The sequence below is a fragment of the Arvicanthis niloticus genome, chromosome 26 (genome assembly GCF_011762505.2).
Source record: "Arvicanthis niloticus isolate mArvNil1 chromosome 26, mArvNil1.pat.X, whole genome shotgun sequence".
Lineage (NCBI taxonomy): Eukaryota > Metazoa > Chordata > Mammalia > Rodentia > Muridae > Arvicanthis > Arvicanthis niloticus.
Window position 1 is genome coordinate 4,840,762 of NC_133434.1, and position 21,069 is coordinate 4,861,830.

The 21,069-nt window shown below is 48.7% G+C and overlaps 1 long non-coding RNA gene and 1 pseudogene across 2 annotated transcripts; both read left to right on the forward strand.

Moving 5' to 3' along the window:
• The first annotated feature begins 2,408 nt into the window (after window positions 1-2,408).
• Window positions 2,409-16,432, forward strand: LOC143438952 (uncharacterized). The gene is made up of 5 exons (XR_013107469.1): window positions 2,409-2,524; window positions 4,771-4,859; window positions 14,017-14,097; window positions 14,219-14,444; window positions 15,004-16,432. It is a non-coding gene; the product is annotated as an uncharacterized LOC143438952 (long non-coding RNA).
• A 163-nt stretch (window positions 16,433-16,595) lies between these two features.
• On the forward strand, window positions 16,596-20,567 carry LOC143438953 (actin, cytoplasmic 2 pseudogene; annotated as a pseudogene). The gene is made up of 2 exons (XR_013107470.1): window positions 16,596-17,566; window positions 18,572-20,567. The product of XR_013107470.1 is annotated as an actin, cytoplasmic 2 pseudogene (transcript).
• Window positions 20,568-21,069: the final 502 nt, after the last annotated feature.

The window sequence follows — 21,069 nt, forward strand, 5'->3', positions numbered from 1 at the left end:
CACGGACAGCAGCTCGCATGCCATGCAGCTAGAAGGCAGAAAAGTAAAAACAACCTCAGCAAAGGTCTGCAGTGTCGGTTAGAAAGGACATGGAGCATCCAGGCTCATCACACCCCCCCCATCTCACCTCTCACACCTGCCCTGCCCTTGAGTGACGTGCCTAACTTTCCATGTGACGTCCAGCCTGCCCAGCATGCTTTCTGCACAGCCACTGTTAGTTTTCATCCTAGCCAAGGTACAGTGTAAATAGAAGTGACACTCTATTGACTAATATGAGAAAGATGGCATTCTGCTTTTGGTCTTGCAGTAAAGATCCCCCGTAATGAACATACTTTTTTTTCTCTCAGCACTATTTCATAAATAATATCATACAATTATTTATCTAACATTTGCATCTTATTAAGTGATTAGAAGTAATTTAGAAATGATTAAATGGGAGGATATGCATAGTTTATATGTAAATACCACTCCAATTTTAAAAAAATGACTTGTGAATCCTACACATTTTTGATATCTCTTTAGGGCCTGGAACCAATCCCTTATGTGTAGTAAGGGTAGACTATATTTTATATAAATATGTAATTATTAGTAAATAGGGCTTGGACTGCAGAGATATGGAGAAGCAATATTAATCTAGACAGTGAAACTGTTTTAAATGGAGAATGTCTTGGGTTTGCAAATCATTTTATCATAATGTACTCTCTTATGTACAGTCTTGTTTCAACTACAATCTTGTTTTCTCCTACAGCAAAAGGTGTGTGTGCATGCGTGCATATGCATGCATGCATGCATGCGTGTGTATGTGCGCGTGCGCACGCGTGCGTAAAGCATACCATGACAGGACAGATGACAGGTATGTCAATCACTGGGACAATAGCAGTGTTAGAAACATTATGTACTACATTTCGCTAATCTTTACAGCAATCACAAAAAAGGGGGAGCATTTTCTCCACTTTGGAGACAGAAATAAGCAAATTACCAGTGTCACAGCTAATAACAGAGAATGTGAGCTCTGAAACCAGATCTGCTTGGTGCAGAGGCTTGCACACAACTCTCTGCCCAGCACTGGCCTGTCCAGTCTGTAAACACTGTAAACATTCCACTGGTCTTCCTCTGTGCTCTGGGCTTCAGCACTGGATTGGCTACCACCCTCCCACCTCAGCAACCCTGTATTGGCACACAACCCTGGGCTCCGCCTCCAGAGCTTCTGGCCTGCCACGACTGCCTTTCTGGCTGCTCCGCAGAGCAGGCTCTCGGCAGCTGGTGTTCCTACCTGACTTGCTGCTGGGAGCCTACTGGCACTTAGTTGGTGAACTGGATGTCACAAGAAACCACCCCTTTTCAGGGAGAAGACAAAAGCAGATCCTGGGAAACTCCCCGTGCCAGTAGGGACTTGTTGAGAATGTCATATTAAAGCTAAGTCGAAGACCTCACTATCTGACTATCAACTCCTGGGAGTCTGCCACTTGCAGTCAATGGTTGCTGAGAGAGAGACGCTCAGCAAATTCAGAGTAGGTGTGGAGAGCCCAACAGCCATACACATATACGTAACACTATTTGGAGCCAGGAGGATATTAATAACAATGAGAAGAGGAGGACATGGAATTGGGGAGGTGTGGAGACTGAGGGAACTGGAGGGAGATAATGGTGGGTCACATGATTAAAATATATTACATGGGGCTGGAGAGATGGCTCAGTGGTTTAGAGCACTGACTGCTCTTCCAGAGGTCCTGAGTTCAGTTCGCAGCAACCACATGGTGGCTCGCAACCATCTGTAATGGGATCCGATCCCCTCTTCTGGTGTGACTGAAAAAAGTGACAGTGTACTCGTATACATGAAGTAAATCTTTAAAAACAAACCCATATTATATGAAAGTGTGGGATTTTCAAAGAGCAAGTAAAAATATTTTAAGGATCTTATTTCGTTTTTATTCATGTGGATATGTGTGTGTTTGTGTGACTTTATATATAACACATGAACGCAGGTGCCAGAGTATGTCGGGTCCCTTGGAGCTAAACTTATGGGAGGTTGCGAGCTACCCGATATGAGAGCTAGGAACCAATCCTGGGTCTTCTACAAGAACAATTAGGTGCTCTCAACTACTGAGCCATCTTTTTTCCGTCTTGAAAAAAAAAAACGTGTTATTTAAAGAAAAAAATGTAACTTCCACCTTGATGAAACATCTCCCCTTTCACTGATCCCAACCGCAAAGAGACACAGCTAGAGAAGATAAATGCTCCCAAGACCAGTGTCGAAGAAGCCTGTTGTAAAGTGGGAAGGTTTTTAATTCTCTGTAAAGTTTGTCCTTTAGGTTTTAGGAGAGCCACATTTCTCCCAGGGTTTCTACTGTTTGACCCGGTTACATATCATCTCAAACTTCCGTAATTATGTAACGTTTCAAATGTCTAGCGTCTCATTTTGGTTGTCCCTTCGGAAGCAATGGCTCGTTGGAGATAACAGCATTCTGCAGGCCCGTGGGCTGCTAGAACAAGCCTGAGTCTGAGGCCTGACTCTGCACCTGAGGTACCAGGTTGTCACAACACCCTGAAAGAAGGGGACAGTCTCTGATACAGCTTGGAGTCTAGCCTGTTTGAGGCTGGGGCTGGCGGAGGTTGGGGGTGAGAACGGGGGATACAGGGCTGTGTGGAGGGCAGAGAGAAGTCTCTGCTTCCAGCTGAGAACATGAGCAAGTGTGTTTTAGTGTGTGTGAGTAAGCGTGCAGGAGCACTGTTTATTTATTCTGGGAGAGGTTGCTAAGTTGGAGGTGTTTGCCAACAGAGCACAGTCTGAGTGTGTTTGTTTACTTAGAGGAGTGCAGAGAAGGACGTAGGGAGAGGCAAGTGTAGGCTAAGGCAGTCTTGGGGACTACATGTAGGAGAGTTGCTGAGGGCACTCAGTGTTTGGTCCTGAGGATCTACAGAGCCCCTGTTGGGATGCAGTCTCTGGTTCCCTTTTAACCCTGGCTCTTACTGAGATTCCTATGGAGGGTGGAATTGCTTAGTCTCCGCAGGTGACAGCCCTGTCTTCTCTCCTGGAGGACTGTCTGGCTGCTGAGTTTCTCTGGTTCTCCCCCCCTCCCCCCCAGTCAACAAGTTACTCAGCCTCACTCCACCTCCCTTCCCTAACTACAGACTGAGGTTGCTTTAATGTTTCCTTGGCTACACAGTTTCAAGACAACTCAGAGAGAGAGTAGGGTGCGGCTCAGTGGGAGACCTTTGCCCACTGCCTGAGATCCTAGGTTTAACCTTCAGTTCTGGAGGAAAGAAGTTGGAAAAAAAGAATGTTTGGAGTTAGCTATCAGCTTCTTTGCACCCCAATGGGACCTGTCAGCACAGATCCAGCTGTCATCCTAGTCTCCTTCCAGTCCAGGCCCCAAAGCACTTCCGCCCCTTGGCTCAGACTCAGCCTTTCTAATTGGTGATCTGGTTTTGTTTTTGTAAGTGAAGCCACTGTCTCTGTAATGTCTCTCCCAGGTTATAGATCAATGGTAGAGTCCCTGTCTCCAGGTGAGTCTCTCCTAACTCTTTAACTAGCTTCAGCCACAGGCCCAGGGCTGGGACAAGGTGAGTTTCAAAGTCAGTCCCTCTCAGCTGGGTGGCTCAGGGACTCTGCAAAGGTCTCTACCTCCCTCCCCCTTCCCTAAGGCCCCAGCAACCCGCCTGCAAGTCTCTGAGGGAGCACTGGCTCCCAGACACAGGCTGGCAGGCAGCCAAGGGTGGTGTTCTGGCTCCAGTACCAGCCAGATGGGGTGGCAGGAGGGCTCTGTTAATCCCCCAGGAGAAAGCTCCTTGGCACGCAGGGGGAAAAAAGGGGGCTGCCAGCACTGTGCCCCAACCCTACAGCCGTGCAACGACATACCCCAAAGTCTTCTGGGCAAGCCTTTTGCTTGTGCCCTCTGCCTTTACTGTTCAGGGAGCATGGACTAGGGTCCCAGCTGGGCACACAGAGGTAGGGAAGGGAGTCTGAGTTCTTCTTCTCAGGTTAAGAGTCTTATGTCAGCTGTTGTCTTTTCTTGTTCCTCTCAGAACTAGATAATTATGAAGTCAGGGAGAAGATCAGTATTTTGACCCCTACAGGCTAGAAGAGACTTCTTAGGCTCAGAGTAGCTTATAGGTATTTAGGGAAAGAACTGGGGTTGCTGGGCTCAAGGCTCCTAACTCCTTCTCCTCCCACCCCCTCAGGCCATCCTCTATCTGCCCATGAGGGACACATGTGTGCATACACATCTACACAGCCAGCCTTCTGCCGCTGAGGCTGCATTGCTTGGTGCCTTATAGAATTAGATGGAATGCTGGAAAAATCACCCCAAGGCCAAAGAGGATCTGTGGAAAAACTGGAGAGGAGAGTGAAAGCAGATCTAGAGAAGGCAGCCAGCTAGGGAGGTGGTGCTCCACTCCGCCCTGCAGACCTCCCGCTGTCCTCCTTGGAGCCAGGGATGGCTGAGGGGCTCAGGCCCAGCCTTGGCCTGTGTTCTCCTCAGCATGCCTCCCTGGCATGTCACTTGCAAGGGGCTGCCAGATCCTCCTTCTCTAGGGGTCTTACTCTAGTTCCAGGTCTGGTAAATGTGATTCCTGACCACACTCAGCCAATCCCTCCCCGTGTTTGGCTGTTACAAACACAGTGTGAGAAGCATCAAGAATTGAGCCATCTCTCTCTCTCTCTCTCTCTCTCTCTCTCTCTCTCTCTCTCTCTCTTTCTTTATTGCCTTTTTTTCTTTTATTCCCCCTTCTTATCCCTGCCTGCTTTGCCTTCACCATCACCCATCACAGCGTGGTACCAAAGAAAGGCTCTGAAGTTTGGATGAGTGGAGTGAATTTCGCCCTTCCCAACAGTCAGAAAAGAAGCAAGTCTGCTCTGGGTCGGTAACAGCTCTATATTTCTGGTGCCATGAACATCATTAGGGCCTCAGTGGTCGTTTAAGGGTCTCTTTTATTCATGGGTCTGTACAAGAGTTAAGGTGGTCCTCTACTGTCCAGAGAGGGTCAGCCATGAAGGTCCACGGATGCAATTGCCGTACCATGTCTCCTCAGGTCACGACACAGATCTGATCTTCTGTAGGGGAATGCTCCAAGCCAGGGAAGATCCTCCACGTCCAGGTGGATCATTTCCAATCCCATTTTTTTTTTAAATCACGGATCATTTCACAGAAACTTTCTGCCATGGGAACTCACAGCTGAAGCCGGTTGTTTAGAACGGAAAATTTGGGTGTAATAGCATTAGTGAAACCAGTCTCCTCACATGAACCTTTGCCTGCAACATCTCCCTGCTCCCTTGGCCTGTCCACTCCTCTCTGCCTGAGTCACGGACAGCAGACAACAAGTCGGACACACAGCTTCATGATGTGCCAAGTGCTCCCACGTGCCCCGTGGCATTCACTCCTCTTGAGAGTCTTGCCAGACGTGTAATTGTTAGCTCCACCCATCAGAGGCCAGCACAGAGGCTTCAGGAGGCCACGAGGCCATATCAGGGAGCCAGGGGTCAGGACCTCTAACTTGAGATCTTATATTCTCTCTGTGGAATCTGCCGAGACCAATGTGAGCTCTCTGAGTAGTCAGGAAGGCAGGAAGGGTCCTAACTGGACATTTAGTGGGGACCTAGCAGGGGCAAGGAGCTGGTAGTGCACCCTCTTGGGAATCACGCCCCTGAGACGCTGATTCTCAGGTGTAAGGAGTCACCCTTCTGAATACATGCCAGGCCTAAGTTTCTCCGTCTTTACCTTTTTCTCCCCCGCCTAGTTCTTTTCTCCATTTTGCACTTCCTCCCACTGGATACTCATATTCTTGCTATGCATATGGGGACAGGATGTACCAGCTCTCCTATGTGGTGGCCTCACTGTAGCTCTGGCTTTTGCTGTAGACCCTGAAGACCCCCGGGGGACATTTTCTGTGACCCTACTCCCTTCTTTTCAGACTGGTTGTGTGACATCAATCCAGATACTTCCTGGCTCTGTGCTGCAGAACGAAGCGTCCAGGTGCCCCAATCTAGACTCAGTAATGCAGCGAGGGAGAAACAGAATATATACCTCCGTATCCAGCATGGACTCAGCCACACGGCCTTGGGGTCCCCTAAGACTTTCGATCTGTGACCTTTAACTTCCTAGACCCAGCCTCTCAGAGAAGGTTCTTATATGAAAGCCAAGTTTATCCCCAAAATGTGATGGATACATGGGAGGGGGTGGGGCAGGGGAAGTTTTATCCAAAACACATGTTATTTCCACTATTCTAGTTATCTTGGATATTTCCTGCATGTTTGTCACCATGGCAACTGACTCAGCATGAAACCTCGTTTGCTGGGCCCTGGGGTCCAGCTTGGCAGCCATGTGGTGTCAATTTGGGCCTCTCAGTGCATTTTGGTCTCTGTGTCTGTCTTCCTAGGTTTAAGTCATTCTGTCTCTCCCTTCTTGTCTTTGTTTCTGTCTTTCCCTAGCCTTTCTCTGGTTCTCTCCCTTCTCTACTTTCAGAAAATAGCTGCTTCTGGGTGATACATGGATAGAGACAGTGCCTTGCTCTTTTTTTTCTGAAACTCTCCCTTGACTAAGCCTTTGATTACGCTTGTCCGGGACCCAAGAAGACTGCTTGTAGAGAAAGGACTTTGTTCAGCTAGCCATGCTACCTCAGGATGAGGAGCTGAAGGCCTCAGGGAAAGATGCGATTTTGGTGAAACATTCACAAGGGTACGGGCATCTCATCTTGCTTTCCTGGTGGGCGGATGGGGATCTCCTGCTTAGTGACTTTGACATGGGCACGAAGTCAAGAAAGAGGCTCAGACTCTGAGTGAAGAAGACCAGGTCAAGTCCTGAAGGGGGGCTTAGTTCTGTAGGCACTCTGGTCTGCCCTGGGGACTCCATCATTCTGAGTCATATCTTAGCGGACACTGGGGTATGGAAGTTCTGTGCCAGACGGCAGTGTCCCTCCGTGAAGCACCAGGCATCAGGAAAGGTGTTGACAATAACAGCGAGTGAGGGAGCTGGGCCAGCAGTCTGGAGAAGGCCCTGTGCACAGACAGAATGTAAACAGGCTGCTTCGTGGGAGGCGAGGATTGCTGTTGGCCCTCTCTGCTTCAGGTCTCATCTCTCTTCTTGCCTCAAGCCAGGACTGGACAGCTCTTGCCAGCCACATTCTACCAAGTTTCTGGCATCCATACTGGCTGAGGAGGCCTGATTAGACCACCTTTCCAGTTTCCACACTGATCTTTTCCAGTCTTATCCTAACGCCCTGAACAAGGTAGGCCTGGGCAATTGCCATTAAGGCTGGCGACCTGCGTAGGGAAGCAGCTAAGAAAGAGGCTGAGATAAAGGAAAGAGTGGCTGGAAGTCACATCAGGGCACACACTGTCCTCCTCGGCGCCTGTAGTCTCAGCTTAAGGCATGGTGAGCCCTGGAGTGTGAAGTGAAAGCTGGCCTAGGCAGCCCCTGGGTGGACCTGAACAGTGTTCTAGGCCCCCTGGTCAGCATATCGATTTGCCTTTGAGACAGTACGGTTTCAAGGCGGTTAAACCCAATGGCTAAGTAGCAAGCTAGTCAGGAGGGGCAGTTGCATAATGGATCATGGGGCCAGATAATAGGGTACAGAGACTCTATGGGCTCTGGGGATCCTAAGGAGCACGAGAAAGGACTGTTGAGAAATAGGTGGGATATGGTGGGGATCCAGGCCTACTGGAAGGTGTCCTAGCCTGAATGTCGGTGTATCCTTAGAATTCCGGTGTTGAAAACCTAGTCGCCAGTGCGATGGTATTCAGAGGTTGGCCTTTGGGATGTGGCTATGCCGTGATGGCGGACCTCTCTTGAATAGGATTCGTGCCTTTACAGCAGAGGCCCAAGCTAAACGTGGTAGTATAAGGCTATAATCCTAGCACTTGAGGTGTAGAGGAGTTAAGTCAGGAATTGAGGTTAGCCTCTGGTGACAGAGTGAGCTCAAGAGCAGCCTAGGGATCTTGTCCCTCAATTTAAAAAGAAAAAGAAAAGAAAATTGAAGTAAACAAATGGACAAAGCCCTGCTGGGAGGCATTCCCCCCCACCCCCCCCAGGTTTGCTAGCCAGCCAATGGAGCCCAGTTGGTGAGTTTTAGGTTGGTAAGCTTCAGAATCCCCGTTTAATGAGAGGAGAGAGCAGGTGCTGAGGAGGAGGAAATCCGTGCTCTGAGGAAGACAGTAGGACCTGGGAGACAAAGGGCAGGGAGATGGTCACGGAGGACTGCAAAGCTAAAGGCACGAGCATGTAGCTCCCGCACAGTGGGTCACTGAGGACTGTGGAGTAGAATGAGGACATTCTTCCAGTGCCAGACTCTTAGCCCTCCCCACAGAGACCACAACCCAAGACTCATCTGTTTAGTCAAGTGACTCAAGCTTTTGGCTGGCCTCCTACCCACACCCTAAACTGTCCAGTGACCCAGAACAGGAAGGACTGTGGCACTGGTGTAGAGGAAGAGGTCCACTCTACTGAGGCCTTGGCAGCCAAGGAATTATCCAGGTGGAGAGTCCCTTGCACATGGGGGCACCTCAGGGATGTGGTGAGGCTCTGGCCTTCTCCCTCTGTCATGAGCATGACAGGCTACTACTTGTTTCTCACTATCAAGTGGCAGGACATCATGGCCATAGAATCGATGTATGTGTTTGTCCTTTTTGCTGGATGGTGGGTAGGCAGTTGTGGGATCATGTAGGCTGAAATAGGGGACAGAGGAAGTAAAAAGAGCCAACCAGGGCCGTGTGGGACCCAGGACAGGAGCTGTGGCTATATGGGACAGAGTCATCTGGAGACTACAAGATACCACTGTGGAGAAAGCGTGAAAGCAGACAACTGAAGTGGGGTGGCTGTCATATTGTACCAGCAGTCAGGAAACAGGTGACAATACCTATATTCTTTTTGAATTTTTAAACATATTTTAGTTAGCCTGTGCAGTGTCACATTCCATCATGGCAGCCCACTCAAAATTTGTTTTTTTGTCAATTCTGCTCCCTCATTTTCTTCCCGTTTCCCTGAACTTCTCTTGTGCCCTTCTACAACCCCAGCCTCCCTTTCACGTTCACATCTCATGCATCTATTTTTCTTCACCCCCTCTTCCTTAACACCTCTTTCCCCCTCCTTAGGGCCTCTTTCCGGGTGTGCTGCCCATCACATAAAGAAAACCTAGGAACCGAATCTTTCCAATGTGCTTTATTCAGAGAAGGGCAATCCTGGAGACCAGAGTCAATCTGCTTTCCTGAATCCTTTCTCTTGTTTCAAAGAACCAGAACTAATGATAAATCACTTCAAAGCCTTTTGGCCAGGTGGGTGTTGTCTCTGAAATTTCAATCCACCCCTCACCCCCTTCTCAGCTTGCAGTCACAAAGGCACTCACTGAGTCTTGCATACATTTAAGGTTAACTCAAAACAAACAAACAAACAAACAAACAAGCAAAAACCTGTTAGCCTTGTGTGTGTGCAGAGTCCTTCCTACGGAAGCACAAACACAGTGTTACACTATTGTGTACTTAGTGTTCCAGTCATTGTGCCTCTGTCCATTTCATAGTGTCTACCCACAGTCACTCCCCTTATATATCTATAAACATTGTAAGTTAGATCTGCATATGAGACAAAACAGGTCGTCTTTGGCATCGTGAGGCTTGAGTTAGCTCATTTAATTGCAGCTCTGTTGATTTTTCTTAAGTTCCACTGTTCTTTGCAGCTGAATAAGATTCCACCGAAATGCCTATATTTCCAATCAAAGGAAATGTATCAGTCAGAGAATAGTGAGAATAAAGGTATATGTTTCCCCTGTCATGATGTCGGAGGGAAGTCGTCCCAGGTTGGGTGGGTGTGGTGCTCTAGAAACTGTCTTGCTTTGCTGGAGGGGACATGGAAACCGTGTCCAGGTTGAGACTCTGTCAGCTGGAGCCACTCCAGTGACTCTGCTTCTGGTTCCAGACTAGTCTACCCTGTGACCTCCCAGAGACTTGTTTTTTTGTGATTTTGGCTACAGTTGTGTTATGCAGCCCATGGTGTTTTCAGACTTTCCGTGTTTCTGCCTCACTCTCCCAAGTGTTGGGATTATAGGCCACCACGCCCAGCTTACCCCTTGAGATGGAAAGCAATGGCAGTCGTCAAATCAAACAAGGAAAGTCCCCGTTAAGTTTTAATTAGAGACTTTCAGTGTCCTCTGCGACATTTAAGACGCCGTTTCTTCTATTGCAGTGAAACAGACTCTGTAGCTCAGACAGCCCTAGGTCAGAAGCCACTTTAAGCTGACTGATCTGGCTCCTTGCTCAGTTTTGCAAGCAGGAAGGGTGGTGATAACAGTACGCTGTATCCCTTTTGCAGACCTGGGAATATATCTGTTTCTTAGCCAAACTCAAGGTCTAGTTGTTATGGGGCTGAAGCTCTCAGTGGGGGCTGCTCTCAGCTCCTGAGGCCATCCACGTTTCTCATCAAATGTTTCTCCATCCTTACACCAATGCCTGAATATGGAACACTTGACTGGGAAGTCCTAGTCATTACGAGAGAGAGAGAGAGAGAGAGAGAGAGAGAGAGAGAGAGAGAGAGAGCTCTTTGCTCATGAAGGGCTCCTGAGATTGAATGATTGAATGGCACTCGGCTAGATCTTTCTTTTGCCCCAACACAGTATAATCACAGGAGCAATACTAAGAAGCTGAAGACATGGGGTCACCTTAAAGTCTATTAAAACTACAGTCTCTCAGGGCCTCAAAGGCCACTGGCAGGACTGCTGGGGAGATCTTGAAAAGGGAAACACCAGAAGTTGTCTTTAGAGCAGAGCATGGACAAGAAGTGACTTAAGCAGTAAATGGCTCACTGAGGCTGCTCCGTGCTGGGCAGTGCCTATCCACTATATCAGAGAATGCCAGAGAACCATAGTGTCAGGTCTCTGCAGGAATGCACTCTGTCTTAGGCAGCTAAGACAGGGCAGTGGCAGAGTAGATAAGACTCTGGATTCCAGTCCCCTGCTACCCCTCCTTAGCCTAGAAAGCTACCCAGGGTCTCAGTTACCTTGACCCTGATGAGCTTACAGCCTGAGAAGGTTATGGTGAAAGCTGGCTCATTCCAGAGACGTGGGCAGAGAAGGCACACTGAGAAAGGGTATCTGACGTTATTATTTAAATAACTTAAATAATGATGGGTTCCTTCTCACTAGGCATGTGAGTGGTAAGTGCTAATGGGGTTGGTGAGCAAAAACTAGGGTGCGAGAGATAGACGGGAAGAGGAAGGCATTTAGAGACCGAGAGATGGGAGGGATAAGCCCCACGCTTCTCTACAGAGAGTGAGGTCAGCATGCAATCTCAAAAGGAAACCCCAGAAGCCAGAGGGCAGGGAGGGGGAGGCAGGGCATGGGCAGGTGCTGAGTTCAGCCAGTGGGAAGGCCCCGTTCTGAAAGGCATGAACATGAATCGTCTAATTGGAGGTGACAGGGAGAGGGAGAGGGACTGGATGGGGTGGGTGGGAGCGTGACAGCCCTACTTCCCAGCTCTGTAGTTTCCCATCTCCAATTGGGCTGGGAAAGGGTGGGCTGGGGTGGCCCCAGCAGGTGTCCGGGCACTCAGAAGCCCAGGCCCGCAGGCAAGAGGAGTTAGGCTTGCTTTTCCTGAAACCCAATCTTGCAGACAGCTGTCCCCTTCTGCCTGATGGACCTCAGGACATTCCCTTCCAAGGCACCATTCCCACCAGGCTCCAGCCAAAGCTGGCCCTGAGGATGGGTCTGGGTAGGTGGGTGGGGATTCTATTCATATCACGGGAGTACTCCAGAAAGGTGTGTGTGTGTGTGTGTGTGTGTGATAAAATACAGCCTTTAGTGGGGTTGCCTACCTTCTCTCTACTTAGGGTATGTCTTGGGGCAGGGTGGGAGCCCCCAGACATTGGTCTATGTCTCTTTGGCATTTCTGCTAATGATTTCTAACTTAGACATACCAGGCTCTAAGTATCTACAGAGGTAACAATGACAATTGGGGAAGTCCTTTCATATTTATTTTTAAAAGCTCATAGGAATCATGTAGGTTTTGCAATGTACTTTCTCCTTGTTAGGACGAAGCGTCCCACACAGTGACTTAGGAAGGAAGGGCACGTTTCAGCTGGCAGTGTGAGAGTGTAGGTCCTCCATGGTGAGGAAGACCTGGCATCAGCAGCTGGTCACTTCATGTCCACAATCATAAGCAAAGACAGATGAATACTAACTCTTCATTCATGCTCTTCCTTTTGTTCAGTCTGAAACCCCAGCCGCCCACACCCAGGGTAAATCTTCCCACCTCGGCCAAAGTTTTCCAGAAACGCCCTTATAGATGTACTCAGGGGTGTGTTTCCACAGCAACGTTACATCCAGTCAAGTTGATGATGAAGATTGACTATCATAAAGCCCTCGTACTCACCCTTCAACTTAAATGCCAACTGTTTAGGACACCCTCCTCCTCCTCCTGTGTAAGTCACATTCCCCTGCAAACAGATGACTCGCTCAAACTGCCACAAAGGGGAAGGTAAGAAGGAGCAGATATGTGCTATTGGCAGGATTCACAGGCAGAAGCAAGGGGCAGTAGCCACCACCAACAGCAGTGTCTAAATTGATAGCACGTGGACAAGGCTGAACTGTCCAATCATCGTAGCTATAAGAAAGGGACAGGCCCTGTGGTGTTTTAATACAAGGGACTTCTGACGGCTGACCAGAGAAGGAGCTGACCTCTTCCTCCCAATAGTGAATCAAATTAGCAAACAACCAGCAGAAACAAGAGAGCAGAGAAACTCTATGCTGTTCTGTAGTCCTGAGACTTGGCCTGGGTACCAAGTAAAGATAAAGATACGTGGAGGGGAGAGAGGAGCGGGGAGCATCCAGCACAGTCTGAAGGCTTTGTGGGATGCTCTTGGCTTGTTTATCCATCTCAGGTTAGCAGAGTGGCTGACATCATCATACTACTAAAGGTTTTACCCAGGCATCAAATCATCTCCACGTGAGGATGTCATTAATCTCCTTTAAACCCAACTGCTAAGATCAACAGTTTCTTAGGTTCTGAGTAGTAAAACATGAAGCAACAGAGTTAATTAGTAATTTAATGAATTACTAATTAGTTGTTTAGTAATCAACAACTCTTACCATAACTCAGGGAGCTGAGAGCTAAAAGAATAAAAAGGGGTCAGGGGGTTCTGAGAGTCTCTGAACTCACCCAGCAGCAGAAAAGAACTGGCTATTCCAAAGGTGTTCGGGTCTCTTGCTTAACTGAGACCTGGCCAATGCATGACTACCAGGCCAGCAAGGCCCCACTTACAAATGGGTGTCTGATGCATCTCATCAAAACTGCTGCTAGGAAGCCAGACTGAGCCCAGCAACACCTCCAGGGTGGGTTTACAGCAGTAACACACCATGTGTCTGCATCTTTCTTACTTACCAGACCTCCGTCCATTCCTCTGCCCAGTGACTCTGGTTCACGTTGTGATCCTTCTGGAAGCCTCAGAATAGCTTCTAACTTCACTGAGAGTGATCTGGGCTCCTCACTGGCCTGTGCCCCACTTCTGCTTTAGGCTCTGGCAAAGACTATTTCTTTCCTCTTTGCTCAGGTGTCCTAACACCAGAGTCTCAGCATAGATACACTTCACTCAAGGTAGCCTTCCTGGAGCCTCCTGTCATGATTTTTTGTTGTTCTCGTTGTTTGTCCTGGACCACCCTCTCCACTTTCCCCACCACTTATCCCCAGTAGTCTGCACAGCTCTACTGAATACAAGTTTGTTGAGTGAATAACAGAACCTGAAGGCCTTTTCTGAAGCGTTAACAAGTTTGCAAAGGAGACAAGGCTCGGCACATACAGCTATTCAGAATACTATAGGAGACATGAGCATAGCTGATTCCACAGAGCTTGGCTCTGATTCTTAAAGCTTTAGGAATTCAGAGAAAGCTGAGAAGGGAGTGTAGAGAAAAGTCCCTTTGAGGTCATGTTTTTGGGGAGATGGGAGGGAAGAGAGCAGGAAAAGTAACTTTGGTCATGTAGCCATGACACCTCAGGAACCTATGACAGAGCATCTTCTGAAGTAGTCTTTGTGGTTATAACAGTTTTGAAACAGAAGAGACTAAAATCCAGAGAAGTTCATCAAGTTAGCCAAGGTCACACAGCAGAGCCGACAGTCTAACCAGGTAAGACAGATGGGCCAAGAGGGCAGTGGTATGGGGGTAACAGGGTATGAGGGCACTGAGGATAGAAAGCATCTTCTCCATGGTAACACTAAAGCTGTCCTTGTCCTGGCACTGATCTCAGGTCTGAGACGCCATTAATACGGAAGCTGTGTGCCGTTCTGAGAAAGAAGGGAAAGTTGATCCACCTCAGAGCTGCAAAGCCTTGGAGACGGCTTGAGACTGGACCAGCTTTGGAATCAGGGTCTGGGTTACTCCTGGCATCTGATTCTGGGTGAAGCAGCAGACCTGTAGTTTCTGAATTTTTCTTCCTCTGTAAAGGCCCAACTTGAGCTGTTACGAAAGGCCAGGTAAGGGCAGGAGTAAGGTAGGGCTCTGTCTTGGGGAGGTGGGGGAGGAGCTGGAGGGGGTCATTCCTGCAGGGCTGACCTCAGCTGGGTAATGTGATCAGCCTGTCATGGTTCTGAGCCCCGATTTGGGAAGAACAAAGAGGCCAAGGCCCTCTGCCTCCTCTAGCGCAGGAATGCAGCTGGGGGGCAGGCCGTGACCAATTGAGAATGCAGGTTGGGAGCAGAGCGAATGCGGTTTGCCTAGCGAGGCTTTCATGCATTGATGGGAGTCCAGTTCACAAAGCTGGGTTGACATGCCCCCGCACTTCCAACTTTGATATCCCAGCCCCGCCTTGGGGGAGCCACACATCCCCAAGCTGTCTGGTCTGCACTGCCCTGCTGTGGCCCTTGAGGTAGTGATGGGTGGAGAGTAGAGAGCTCAAAGCGGTGCCCCTCCTCAATCCCGCAAATACTCTTAGGAGCCAGCATCCCCTGTCTATCTCTCTCTATCCTGGGAAGCCTTAGAACTAGGCAGCAGGGAAAGAAGCGGGCTCCTGCTGAGCCTCCTCTCTGTTCTCAGGGCTGGCCGGAGATAGATGGATAGACAGGCAGATGCACCATGGGAGAGGCTGCCAGGCTGCAGACAGCCACTGCTCCGGGTAGGTCAAAGAAACCTCCACCACCTCCAGAGAGATGAATAATGCTGGGGTTGGGGCCCTGACTCCAGGCATGGACATCTGAATCTTGCTGCATTCCAAGCTTCTGGGTCTTCTGCCTCTGGCATCTTTACCACTCAGTGTGGGGTCCTTAAGACTTGTCCTGTCACCCTTCCCAGTTACCCCACTGCTCCTTCCCACCCCTCTTCCCTGCTGCCAGCCTGTCCTTTCTTAGTGGGTGTTATTAATGATAGGTCTTTACAAGTTAAAACACACCATTGACTCATTTGAAGCACACAAGTCCCCTATGAAGTGGGGCCCTCCCCTCCTTGTATGCAGAAAGGAAGACGGCAGGCAGCATGTGGAGGCTCTGGAAGGTGTGTCTCTGGTGGAGTGGAATTGAGGAGATGCCGTTAATTAAGGGGGTAAAAGAAATTCACAAAATGGGCGATTGTAGGAGGTTGGAAGACCTGTCAATCTTCCAATGCCCATTTTCTAACATGGGGTCTGGAGAAGTGGAGGTATTTAAGGAGCCCTTGTAGACTGCTTAAGCAAGCACTTGAGAGCCACAAGGAAATACAGAGGCTGCATACATCCCGGTGACACTTCTCAGAGAGCTTAGTGTGATTTCAGTGGGCAGAGGCTTTATGATTTTGAAGAGCCTCACGCACGTGAAGACCGAGAATGGAGAAAGGCTTCCCTCATGGGGATTCCTGGTCTTCTGAGAGTTGAGGGATGTTGACAGGATTCAGAGAGAAGGGGTTAAACAGTAGACAGGATGGGTGCATCCTCTGATTTCCTCCCACAGTCAAAGAAAGTTCAATCAGAGGGGCCTTAACAATAAGTTACCTCCTGGTTAAAAACAGACTCTGGCCAGTCGTGGTGGCACATGCCTACAATCCCAGCCATTGGAAGGAAGATTGTGAGTTATAAGCCAGCCTGAGCTATATAGTGAATTCCAGGCCTTCCTGGGCTACATAGTGAGACCCTGTCTCAATGAAACAAAACAAAACAAACAATTTGAGCCTGGATGTGGCTTTAGTGACAGAGCATTTATTTAGCATGAATGGAGCTTTGAATTAGACCACAGCACCATTTAAATAAATGTAAGTTAATTACTGAGTTTGGTTTAACGTTGGCTTCATTCTCTTGCCCTCTGTCAGCTCCTGGATTTTTGTTATCCTAGATATCGAAAAAGAAAGAGTAAGCTGGATGCATGCTGACCCACACCTGTAATTCTAGTACCCGAGAGCCAAAGGCTTTCATGAGTTCAAAGCTAGCCTGGAGTACATAAAGCATTGCAAGCTAGCCTGAGCTACAGTGCAAGTTCCTTCCTCAAAAGGAAAGGGAAGAAAAGGAAGGAAAAGGAAGGGAAGGGAAGGGAAGGGGAGGGGAGGGGAGGGGAGGGGAGGGGAGGGGAGGGGAGGGGAGGGAAGGGAAGGGAAGGGAAGGGAAGGGAAGGGAAGGGAAGGGAAGGGAAGGGAAGGGAATTCCTTATTCTGATTTGGTGCAAATGTTCCTGGGAAGTATTCTGCATCAGCCCATCCTAGGACCAATCAGGGTAATCCTGGAAAGAGGATGACCCAGTGAATATTTCGCCTATAGGTTAAGGAATTCTGAAAGAGGAAAAGTTTCCCTAAGACATTGATCCCAAGAATATCATGAGCTGTAAAATCACTCCAACTTGAATCCACCACAAAGCAAGTTCACCACAGCAGGGCTTATATCCTAGTTCTCTTTCTATTGCTGTGATGAACAGCATGACCAAAAGCAGTTTGGAGATGGAAAAAAAAAAATTTTTTTTAAATCTTTTTGTTGGTTCTTTGTGAATTTCACATCATGCAACCCAATTCCAGTCATCTCTCTTCTCCCTGTGCCACCTCTCTGCCTTTGCAAACTCACCTATATACTATACTTGTAGACAGTATAGCATGTCACAATGTGTCCCACAGCCTAGCTTTTGTCCACACTTTTTTGCTTGCAAATGTTCATTGCAATGACTTGTTGGTCTCTGACATGACATGAGGCCTCTCGCTTCTGCTATTCCAGTGCTACTGGATCCCCACAGAGACTCCTCTCAGATATCCTGTTGTTGTCCTGTGTCATGGAGATTCTGTAGTTTTGGATCTGTAGGACCGGCCTCTTCATGTGCTCCAGCAGTTCATTCATGGGGGAGATGTTGGGGTGGGCCAACTCAAAGCCCTGGATCTGGGCCTGAGAGGTATCTGAGATAGCCGCCTTCCAGATCTACTATCGTGCTCTCAGGGCTACTACCAAGGCAAGGTCTACACTGCTGTCCAGGCAAGATGCAGGGCCCATTCTCCCAAATGCTATAGTCATTGAAGGACATGGTCAGTTCTCTCACTCTCGTGACCCTGTGGCCAGCTGTCCTGCCTGCCATTGATGTTGAGGGACAAGAAAGGAGAGGACAGCATCTCTCTTATCTGCAGTCTCCACATCCAAGGCCAGATCTACTGTGATGTCCAGGTGAGGTGTCAGGCATGCTCTCCTGAGTGGTTGGCAGGTGAGGGGCAGAGCCAACTCTCCCACTCTGATGACCTCAAGACTGGCTTTCCTGCCTGCCATAGGTGGCAAAGGATGGGATTCAGCTCTTCTCCCTTGCCCATGGCATGGCATGGCAGACAAATTGCAGGGCCAGCTCTCCCATGCTCACACCCTTGGGGCTGGCTCATCCCTGCCTCCAACCCCGTCATCAAGGTCAGCTCTAGTGTGCCGCCCAGGTGAGAGCAGGAATGGGATTAGGGAACAGATTGGGTGTTGATGTCTACTCTGCTCTCCTGAGTGCTACAGAAGGTGAAAGGCAGGACCAGCTCTCCTGCTCTCATTAACCCACTGGGGCCAACCCTCCCACCTGACACCACTGCACAACAGACAAGAAGCAGAGCTGGCTCTCCTACACTGACACCCTTGGGGCGGCGAGTTCACCCACAGCTCCCATATCTCTATCTATCCCACAGCTCTACAGTGCTGCCCAGGTGAGCTGCAGGGCCTGCTCTCCCAAGTGCTGTAGCAGGTGAGAGACAGGGCCAGCTTTCCCTGCTCTGATGACCTCAGGGCCAGCTCTCCAGCAAGGGATGTGTGTGTATAGGGGGTGTATGTATCATCTTTCCCTCATCCACATCACAGCACAGCAGACAGACCAGTGGTGGGGCCTACTCTCCCATGCTTATGCCCTCAGGCTGAGTTGCCCACACTCCTGTCACCAGGATTAGCTCTACTCTGCTGCCCAGGAAGGATGAAAGGCTTTATTTTATCTTACAACTGCCAATCACAGTCTATCATTGAGAGAAGTCAAGGTAGGAACACAAGGGTGGGATATGAAGTGAATAAGTAGAAAATAAAATAAAAAATTAAAAAAAGAGTGTGTCTGAATAGTCTAGGTAGAATATACATACACAAACTTAAAAATCATTTTTATAGGATGAAAGTTTTTATAGTCTTTTTTTTTTTTTTTTTGGTTTTCCGAGACAGGTTTTCTCGCCTCCCAAGTGCTGGGATTAAAGGCGTGCACCGCCACCACCACCCGGCTATAGTCTTAATAATAATTTTTTTTTTTAATTAAGCCAAAAGTATGGCTCACACTCCACCACCGGCTTACACTGGTGCTTCTTTTCGCTGCTCCATCATCCTGTCCTTTGCCTATGGCAATGGAAGAAGAAATAGCCACACTCGTCCTTGACAATGGTTCCGTCATGTGAAAAGCTGACTTTGCTGGCAATGATGCCCCCAGGGCCTCGTTTCCCTCCATCTTCAGATACCCCCGACACCAGGGCATCATGGTGGGCATGAGCCAGAAAGACTCCTATGTGGGTGATGAGGCCCAGAGCTAGAGGGGTATCCTGACCCTGAAGTATCCTATCGAGCAGGGAGGGCATTGTCACCAACTGGACATGGAAGAAGATCTGGCACCACACTTTCTACAATGAGCTGCGTGTGGCCCCTGAGGGGCACCGGGTGCTTCTGACCGAGCCCTCCCTGAGCCCCAAAGCTAGCAGAGAGAAGATGACGCAGATAATGTTTGAAACCTTCACTACCCCAGCCATGTACATGGCCATTCAGGCAGTGCTGTACTTGTATGCATCTGGGCACACCACTGGCATTGTCATGGACTCTGGTGACAGGGTCACACACACAGTGCCCATCTATGAGGGCCTTCCCCACACCATCTTGCATCTGGACCTGGCTGGCTGGGACCTGACAGACTACCTCATGAAGATCCTGACTGAACGGGGCTACAGCTTTACCATCACTGCTGAGAGGGAAATTGTTCGTGACATAACGGAGAAGCTGTGCTATGTTGTCCTGGGTTTTGAGCAAGAAATAGCTACTGCTGCATTATCTTCCTCCTTGGAGGAGAGTTATGAGCTGCCTGATGGGCAGGTGATCACCACTTGCAATGAGCAGTTCTGGTGTCCGGAGGCTCTCTTCCAGTCCTTCTTCCTAGGCATGGAGTCCTGTGGCATCCATGAGACCACCTTCAACCTCATCATGAAGTGTGACGTGGACATCTGCAAAGACCTGTATGCCAATACAGTGCTGTCTGGTGGTACCACCATGTATCCAGGCATTGCTGTCAGGATGCAGAAGGAGATCACAGCCCTAGCACCTAGCACAATGAAAATTAAAGTCATTACCCCCCCTGATCACAAGTACTTAGTCTGTTTCGGTGGCTCCATCCTGGCCTCACTGTCCACCTTCCAGCAGTTGTGGCTCAGCAAGCAGGAGTATGAGGAGTCAGGCCCCTCTATCATCCACTGCAAATGCTTCTAGATTGACTGAGCAGGTGCCAGGCATCTGCTGCATGAGCTGATTCTGAAGTATCGATTTGCCCAGGCAAATGTACACACCTCATGCTGTCCTCACGAAACTGGAATAAGCCTTTGAGAAGAAATGTGTCCTTGCAGCTTGTATCTGATGTCCGCACTGGACTGTAGGACTTGTTGCTGATTTTTGACCTTGTATTCAAGTTAACTGTTTCCTTGGTATATGTTTAATACCCTGTGCATATCTTGATTTGGTCTTTAGTTCATGAGGCTCGGGCCCTTGGTGGTTGGGGAGAGCACGCTGTGGAAGGGAAATCCCCAGCCAAGTGGATCTCTGTGAGCACCACGTAGTGATCTGTGCAGGGTATTAACCGACAGCAGACTTCCAGGATTTCCAGAGGCTGGCAAGGCTTCCTGAACTAGTTACCACTCCTTCTTGCCAGTCTAACAGGGTGGGGAAGTCCGAGCCTTAGGACCCAGTTTTCCTTCTGTTTTTGTCCCCTCCTAATCACCACGGGTTGTTACTTGCCTTGAGTTGGGAATGTTTGCATTGACACCTACCTGTAAATGTGTTCATTCTTTTAATGTAAGGGTTTTTTTTTTTTTTGTACTCAATTTTTAAAGAAATGACAAATTTTGGTTTTCTACTGTTCAGTGATAACATTAGGCCCCAGCAACACATCATTGTGTAAAGAAAAATAAAAGTGCTGTAGTAATTTTTTTTCTTATTTTATTTTATTTACATTTAAGATGCCATCCCCTTTCCCCATTTCCCCTCCCTAGAACACCCCTGCCCCATGCCCCCCCCTTTCCTTTTTGCTTTTATACAATTTTTTAGAAATGTTAATCAAAGGATTTATAAGTTTGGTAATGCTCAATCAGAAGCGTAACCCAATACCCAACCTAGATATAAAAACTATCTTGACTGGTGGAGACATGTGAACATCTGCCTCCATGCCCCCTCTCTCTTTCTCTCTCTCATCACCTAGCTTCTCCTCTCCTTCATCTTCTCTCCTTACTCCATCTCTTCCTCTCAGTACTCCTTCCCACTTAGCTCCTCCTACACATCACTCTTCCTGTTAAAGTAAAACTTTTCTCTCAAAATACAATTAGAGCATACTTATTCCTAGTTGTACCAGTGAGGTACAAGATAGTCCTAATACCCAGTCCATCATTTTGTTGACTAACCAGAACCTCTGTCATCTC